Source organism: Elephantulus edwardii, unplaced genomic scaffold (assembly GCF_000299155.1).
Source record: "Elephantulus edwardii isolate Elephantulus edwardi_28Jun2011 unplaced genomic scaffold, EleEdw1.0 scaffold00379, whole genome shotgun sequence".
Lineage (NCBI taxonomy): Eukaryota > Metazoa > Chordata > Mammalia > Macroscelidea > Macroscelididae > Elephantulus > Elephantulus edwardii.
In genome coordinates this window covers 787,716-796,523 of record NW_006400129.1, presented here as the reverse complement: position 1 = coordinate 796,523, position 8,808 = coordinate 787,716, and the positions used below count along the sequence as shown (strand labels likewise).

The window sequence follows — 8,808 nt, the reverse complement described above, 5'->3', positions numbered from 1 at the left end:
TTGATTCAGTGACTGGGATAATTGGGATGGGAGTGTCAGAGACAGTGCGATTGGCACAGGACAGAGCGGAGTTTAGGGCTGTTGTACATAGGGTTGCTGTGAGTTTCAAGTGACTCGATGGCACATAACAACAATCACACAATGCCTTGTTTGATCTACATTGCCTTGGATTTTTTTATGTTCCTCTTTTCTTTTGATTATAGAATCATGTAATTCTATGAGTTTCCCATTGGAAATATTCAATCATTGTTCTTTTGAATTCTATGTCAGAAATTTTGATCAGACTTTTTGGCTTCAGGAAATCCATTGATTCTGTGTTTTGATTACTCTTTTTTTAAAAAAAATTATACTAGTTTACATACAAATTTATAAAGTTCATATGCATTGCTTTTCACACTGGACCTTTCACCTTTCCTTCACCAATCCCTCCCTCCAACAATCCATTTGCACAGCAGCATATTTAAGCCCCGCCCCCTTGAATCCTCCTATACATCATACATTAATGGTCCTGTACAGTATTTGTCTTTATGTGACTGAGCTAGTTCATGTGATATAGTGCACAGGTGGACGGGAGGAGTCATTATTCTGTAAATAAATACTAAGACACACGGGGAGGGGCACCACACACCCTCTGGACTGGGGTCCTGGGCTACGTCCACTAACAGATGCATGGGTGGTGCCGGTGGGTGGTAGTCCGAAGTAGTCAAACCCTGGGCCCGGTGGTCCTGACAGATGGGGAAGTCCTGGAGGACAGTGGTCCACATGGAAGGGGGGTGTTCCATACGGAGGGGTGGCTGGTGGTACACATGGAGGGGGAGGGGCACCAGTCAGCGAAGGCCCTAAATGACTTCCTTGAGCTCATCATAGATGACCAGTACGAAGGCCCCGCCCATGCCCTGCAGCACGTTGGACCAGGCCCCATTGAAGAAGGCCTTGCCACCCTCGTCCTTCAAGATCTTGCGCCAGCAGTCAATTGTCCCCGTGTACATGATGTCTGCTCCTCTCCGGCCAGGCTGCATCATCATCCTTCTCCGCAGGTGTTGAAGGGGTAGGACACCACTCCAGCCACCTCAGTGACCGTCTGTGCCATCACCCAGCTGACCACAATGTGCACGTTCTTGGGGCCCGGGAGCATACATTTGACGTGTCATAGACGCCGAAGTAGGAGGCCATGTAGATGATGATTCCCTGCACGGGCACGTTGAAGCCCTGGTAGAGGCCACGGATGCTGTCCGACTTGCTGATCTTCACTAGGCAGTCCCCCAAGCCCTTGAACTCGCTCTCCATGCCCGACTTGCCCACGTCGGTGACCAGCAGGGTCCGGGAGAAGTCTAGCGGGTAGATGAAGCTGAGCGAGATGGTCCTGGCCGCCCCAGGCCAGGAACTGCGTGTGCTTGTCCACTCTGCTCCGGAACACCTGCTTGCACTTGTCCTTGAAGGCAAAGTTGAGGGCCAGGTGGGGAAGTAGTGGATGATGTTGGTCAGGTTGCCCCTCCAGAAGGACAACAGGCCCTGCTTGCGGGGAATGGTGCGGCACGATGCAGTCCACGATGCTCTTGTACTGCTTGTCGGCCACGATCTGCTTGCTGGTGTGCTAGACCTGCAACAGCAGCTTGACCCGATGGATCGGGCCATGGCCGTCTTAGAGATGGCCGCAGCGACGCCCCCAGCCAGGAAGTCCTTGGCGAACGAGATTGCCTGTTCCGTCATGGTGGCGGAGAGCGCTGCGGAGCTGGCTGACAGCCGGGAGTGGATGCGCAAAGGCCGGGAAGGTAGGTGCTGCTGGTTTTTCCTCTGACGCCGCCAGGACTGAAAAAGCTCACTACTCTCTTTGACCATTCAGGAGGAATGAGTTATGTTTCAGACCTTCTGCTCCAGGACCATACTCCTCGTGCTGTAGCTTTCGAGTTAGAATGCACAGCTCACAAAGCAGCATGATGTCCCAGGCAAAAGCTGGATCCTGAATATTTGTGTTACCTCCCCTTTGGGGGTTCTGGAAGGATGGTCGGGATATCAAAGGTGGAGTCACTTGTTGAGATGGTCTGTGAATTAGCTCCCTTCTAGGCCAGCCAGAAGCTGCATTGAAGTAGGATCCAAAAAAATTTTATACCCACATTCTGTTGTTGTTAGGTACTCCAACTCACAGTGACAACCAAACAAAATTCTGTCTGATCTTGCATCATACTCATATTCCTTTCTCTGCTTAACCTCATTATTGTTACTGTTGTATCAGTTCTTGAGAGTCTTCCTCTTTTTGTCTGACTCTCTATTTTTCCAAGCATAATGCCCTTCTCTAGGCATTCTAGAAGCTGTCCTGAAATCCCAAAGGCAAGTTGTTTGAATCCATGAGCTGTTCCATGGGAGAAGGATGGACGATTTCCTTTTGTATGATTAACTGTCTCTGAAAACCCCACTACGGGTTGGTTCATACTTGATGGTACACAACAACAGCAATGCCCTTTTCTGGGAACTGGAGATAACACACCTCTGCCTTCCCTGGCATGGGCAGAATCCCCACCTTTTAGTTGGTTGCACAGCAGTGACTTAAGTGTTGGTCATTAGACATTATGCCAATTGTATTTCAAATTCTAACAGGGTCACCCATGATAAACTTCAACAGAATTTAAAGAGTAGAAGCAAAAGTTTTGTGCCCAATTTTTGAAAATTAACCAATAAAAACTATAGAACTTAGAACAGAATATTGCTTGATAGGTGGACTCAGTAGCAAAGTTCTGTTTTTCCTAGTCCTGGAAGATGACGGTTAGATTGGAAGGCATTCAGTATACCCAGTGGTTGCCATAATGGACTCAGATATACTTATGATAATGAATAAGGCACAGTACCAGGTAATACTCCATTTTGTTGCACAGAGGGTTCCTAAGAGTTGCAGCTGACTCCAAGGCAAGTAACAACAAATGTTTATAAACCTTCGTTCCTTCTTTTCTCAGGAAGGCCAGACAGATTGTGGATGTGAAATAAATATATTCCCACAGATTCAATGTGTAAATGTTAGATACTTTTCTTTTTTAAAAGCAAATGGTCTAAAAGAAATACTTGGATGATGCAAATTATTTTTTAAAAGAGCTTCCTAACTAGCTCTAAGAGGCAACATTTATCTATAGACAAAACTGTTTCCTATTTAATATACTATTGAGTCTATCCCTCAACAAAAATAAATTTTAAGGCACAGATTTCTGGCAAGTTCTAAAAGTTTAGATTTCTCTTCTGTTTGCACAATAGTGTAGCTTTGGAAGTCTATGTGCCCCCTGCCCTCTGCAGGAATGAATAAGCAAGACCCTCACTCAATGATCTATTTGTAACTTCTCAAAAGATGTAAAGACAGTCCTTAAAAGGCACCAGTGCTTTTCTTGGGATGTTTATAGAGAAGTAACCCCTGTGTCATTTCCCCTCACAGGGTGGTCCTTTCCTTGATTGTTAATAATCTATGTACTTTAGCCATGTGTTGATTCCTGGCGTGGCAGGATTCCCTCCACCCTGCAACTTTTCCACAGAAGACAGAAAGGCTGTGCTGGCTGGCCCACCCAGGAAGCCAAGCAGAAATCTCAGGCTGGCGGACTTTCTTGGAATTTCTTGCTTGTCCTGCCACCGACTCAGACCTACTGCTCCTCTCAGATGGGGCTGAGCAGTCCTCCCTGACCTGGTCTTCCATTTCAGGTCAGCAGGACCATAATTCATGTTCTTCCCAGGTTTTTTCCACATCCAGCTGCACTCTTTTTAAATAGTAATAATGGAGATTTTACCAAATTTGCCAATTTAATATTGTTCACATATCTAATTCAGTAAGACCAAGCACATCAGTCATGTGCAACCATCACCAAGGCACTTTGCCCCATTTTCCAATCCCATAAACAAAATCTCAATGCTTCCTAAACAATAATTCCTCCACTTCTTTTCCTAACCTTCCTTGATATAATAACCACCATTAAACTTTGATCTTTATGTTGTTGCTGTTTTGTACCTTCAAATAGGAACTGACTGACAGGTGAGTCTCCAGGGGGTTATGAGAGACAATAATTTGCATGATAGGACATTGTCCATCTTTCTCCTGTGGAGCAGCAAGTGAATTTGAACCAAATACTTTGGTTTGGCAGTGAAATTCCTTATTGCTAAGCTGCAAGAACTCCCTTCGTACTATTCACATTTACTTATTTTATTTCATGCTAGTGAAATCATGCTTTAGTTGTTGTGTGTAATTTCATATATATTGTGACCTAGAGCTGTCATGAAACTCTTAAGTTCCACTCAGTTATATACCCAAGAGACTTGTGAGCAGCAAAGTAAACATGTACACAGATGTTCTTCACATCATTATTTCACTGCAGTCAAAACGGATAAGGAAGATGTGGTATAGCCACAATAGGGAATATTAGTCTGGCACAAAGAAAAATTAAATTCTAATACAGTGGTCTCCCTTGAAAGTTCAGAGAATAATCCTTAGTTTGATCTTAAAAGAAAGATATAGAGATCACCCAATATTATAGTCAAATCAGCACCAAAAATGTCCAGAACTATAGAGAGTTTCCAGGAATAATGTTTCTCACAAGTGACATGTGATTGTTCAGATCACTTGGCTGATAGAAGCTCTGGCCCAATGGTGTTAAGACTCATGTAGCCAGAGGCAAAGGGCCAGAGAGGAAGGAGGAGTGGGTAGAAGCCTGGTCACTACTGGGCTTGGGAGTTTTAGTTTTGTTAGTCTAGAAACAAAGGTACACCTACTTCATGGACTTCTCAATTACTTGTTGGACAATGACTGAAGATGACAGAAGAAGAATAGATTCCTTCAAGTTGTGGTTTTGGAGAAGAGTCTTGAACATACCATGGACTGTCAAGAAAACTAATAGGTCTGTCTTGGAGAGGGTGAAACCAAGTCTCTCCTTGGAGGCTAGGATTTTGAAGCTCCCTCTCACATACTTTGAGCATGTGGCCAGGAGAGACCACTCCTTGGAGAAAGACATCATGATGAGATGGATTGATACAGTATGTGGGGCAATGGGGCTTGTTGTGTTGGAATTAGTGAGACCAGCTCAGTACAGGAAAGAGTTCAGAGCTGCAGTACATAGGGACACTATATTGCACAGGTGATTCAACGGCACCTAACAACAGCAGAATATATTGGGTTTGTGGTCTTTTTAAAAAATTTAAGCCTCTTGTTTAGAGTCAACAAGACCTCAGAATAGCCTTTGTATTTAAAAGTTTGTTGTTACTATATTTCGGAGGAACATTCTTCTAAATGGTACAACACTTATCTGTCAATATACTGTACTGAGGTAACCTGGGGTTGCTGTCATGCTGAACCTTGTGCCAACAGGGTGTCAAATGCCATAATGGTTACCCATGGTAAACAGTGTTTCATGGAGCTCCCAGTTTAATTAAGACCGGTTTAGAAGCAGGAGTGACATCCACTTCCTCAACAACATGCCTCTGGAAACTCTATGAACTTTGATAAATGATGATAGTTATAGAAAGGCTTCAGGTCTTTTATTCGTATGGTTACTATGAGTCATGCTCAACTCAATGGCAATCAGTGACAGCAATAATAATTTTGTTCTAAGGGCTGTGAAAAATGAGTAAGGGAATCATATGTTTAATAGAGACTGCTGAGACTTCTATGTGGAAAAAGACTAGAAGATGTATGGAAATGGAATCAGGAAGACTGATGGGGGTAGGAGAAGTTGGAAGCATGAATGAGGTGATGTCTGTATTGGCCCGTTTATAAAAAAAGCAAACACAAAAACTATGGATTCCATCAAGTCAAAATCATCTCATTGTGACCTTGTGTGTGTAAGAGTAGGACTACAAGTTATAGGATTTTTAATGGCTGATTTTCAAGACTAGATTTTTTAGGTTTTTATTCTGCAGCACCTTGGGTATATTAAACTGCCAATCTTTCTGTTAGCAGATGAACGCTTTACTATTTGTGCCACCCAAGAATTCTAACATGTTCTAGGTGTTGGAATATCACATTGAACTGCGGCTCTTTCATATGTAGATTCTAGATAAATGGATATATGACACAATAAAGGTTAATGTGCACCTGATCCAAGCCACAGTATTTTAAATTGCTTTCTATGCATCCCTCTGCTTCCAGCCTTTCCCCAACCCTCTTGAATCCTTATACTAATTCTACAATAATGGTTTTATAAAATATTTATCTTTGTGGGACTGTTAGTTCACTCAGCATAATAATGCTCTCCAGTACCTCCTAAATTAGGTAATAATTTACAAAATCATTGCTCCTGCGTGCTGCATAGTATTCCATTGTGTGAATGTACCATAATTTCTCAATCCATTCATTTGTGGTTGGGCATTTGGGCTGTTTCCATGTTCTTGCAATAGTGAATAATACTTTATAAAGCTTCCTGATGAGAAAACTGGTGAAAATACAGACCCATATTCACAGTTTCACAAATGGAGAGCTGTTTACCAACAGATATTCTAAAGGATCATCCCAGAAAGTCTCATCATTAGAGAACTGTGGAAAATGAAGATTGTTGTTGTGGAACCAGACAGACTTGACTTTTAACACCACTTCTGCCATATTCCTTACAACATTACAGGATATATATATAGAGAGAGGTGGAGGAGGAACAAAGGGACAGATAGAAGATTCACCCCTTCTGTGAGATTACAGGTCTTTAGGGGGTCTTTCTGGGCATAAGATTATGGCATCTGAGACCAGATGGGAAGAGAGAGGCATTACAAATTAGTAAGTGTACTCTTCCATTTGCATTTAGAGTAGACAAACAGATATGGCAGATGAGGCTGAGTCCTCATCTGTGTTTGGGAAACACAACTAAGGAAGAAGAATTGTAAGCAGACACTAATGATTGGAATGTGGAAAGTGAGAAGTGTGGATGTTGGAAAACTGGACATTGTTAAGAAAGAAATATTATTGTAGTTATGTAGCATTGAGTCGCCTGTGAATCCTAGTGACCCCTTGTGCATTAGCTCTTAACTCTGCCCTATCCTAAGCCAATCTCACCATCTCTGACAGACCTAAGTCTATTTCTCCAGTTACTTAGTTAATCCATCTCATCCTGAATCTTTCACTCCTGCGCTGTCCCTCCACCCTTCCAAGCATGATGTCCTTCTTCAAGGACTGGTCCCTCCTGATCATGTGCCCAAATTATTTGAGAGGAAAATAAAAACCCTTGTCTCCAGGGAGCAGCTTGGTTTCACTCTCTCCAGAGTAGACCTGTTTGTTCTCATGTCAGTCCACATTATGTTCAACACTCTTGTCTAGCATCACAACTCAAAGGCATTGATCTTTCTTCTATTATGCTTATTGTCCAGCTCTCTGGTGTATAACAAGTAACTGAAAAAAAAAACATGGCCTGCATCAGGCGTGTGTTAGTCTCCAGACTGACATTGTTGCTCTTCAGTATTCTAGAGAGGTCCTTGACAGCAGACTTTCCCAGTACAATTAATTTTTTGGTTTCCTGACTGCTGGTGCCAAGAGTGTTGATTGTGGAACCAAGCAAGATCAAGATGTTAACAATCTCAATCTCTTCTCTTGTCTATCATGGAACTGCCAATTGGCCCAGGAGTAAGAATCTTTGTTTTCTTGAACTTTAGTCTATATTGAAGACTACAGTCCTTGACTTTGTGCAGCAAATGTTTCATGTCCTACTCAGACTCAGAAAACAAGGCACTTGTCAAAGTTCTAGCTATTTTAAAATGATTTTCTGCAGTGTTTTGCTTGCATATGATGCTAATAATATTGTTAGATATTTTCTACGTCCTACTGGATCACCTTTCTTGGAAACTGGAACAAATATAGATCCCTTCCTGTCACCATCAGTGGTGGCATGTGTCACCAAATGTGTCAAATGCCAGAAGGGTCCCCCATGGCAGACAGGTTTTAGTAGAGCACCCAGACTAAAACAGATTATGAAGAAGAATTGGCCATTCATTTCTAAAATACCAGGCCTCTAAAAACCATATCTGTAAGGATTACAACCTAGAATTTATCACATGTTCTTTCAGCTCATTAGTACATCAATTGTTGTTCAGTTAATGAATGATTAAATGAGTATATTATGTTAAATAGGGTATGAAATACTTAATTTATTTTCTCTATTTCCAACAGTTTACTATTAATACATATTGTTCTATTTTAAATAGCAGGAATATGATATAATTTCATGTTTATGAGGCATTTCATTTGGGGACAAAGGGTAGTGTATTCATAATTTTTTATGAATTATATTGGCTTTTTTCTTATTGGTTGTTGTTGTTGTTGTTATGCGCCATTGAATCATCTGTGACTTATAGCGACCCTATGTACAATAGCCCTAAACTTTGTCCTATGCTGTGCCAATCTATCTCCAACACATCTACTCCCATTACCCCAGTCACTAAACCAATACATCTCATTGAGGGTCTTCCTCTCCTGCACTGTCCTTCCACCCTCCCAAGCATGACCTCCCTTTGTAAGGACTGGTCCCTCCTTGAAACATGTCCAAGATTTGTCAGACAAAGTTTCAGAATCCTTGCCTCCAAGGAGCAAGGGCTTACCCTCTCCAGGACAAACCTGTTTGTTCTCTAGCAGTCCATGGTAAATTCAATACTCTTCATCAACACCACACAGTTCAACGTCATCAATTTTCTTTATCATCCCTAGTCATTATTCAACTCTCTGATGCACAGCAAGTGATTGCCAAGTCCATGGCATGTATTGGGCACACCTTAGTCTCCAGACTGACATCGTTGCACTTCAGCACTTTAGAGAGGTCTTCAACCGCAGACTTTCCCATCACAGTGTTGTTGTTGTTGTTATGCGCCGTC

At 42.3% G+C, this 8,808-nt stretch overlaps 1 pseudogene; it reads right to left on the bottom strand.

The window, feature by feature from the left end:
• Nucleotides 1–839: 839 nt before the first annotated feature.
• On the bottom strand, nucleotides 840–1,740 carry LOC102864867 (annotated as a pseudogene).
• Nucleotides 1,741–8,808: the final 7,068 nt, after the last annotated feature.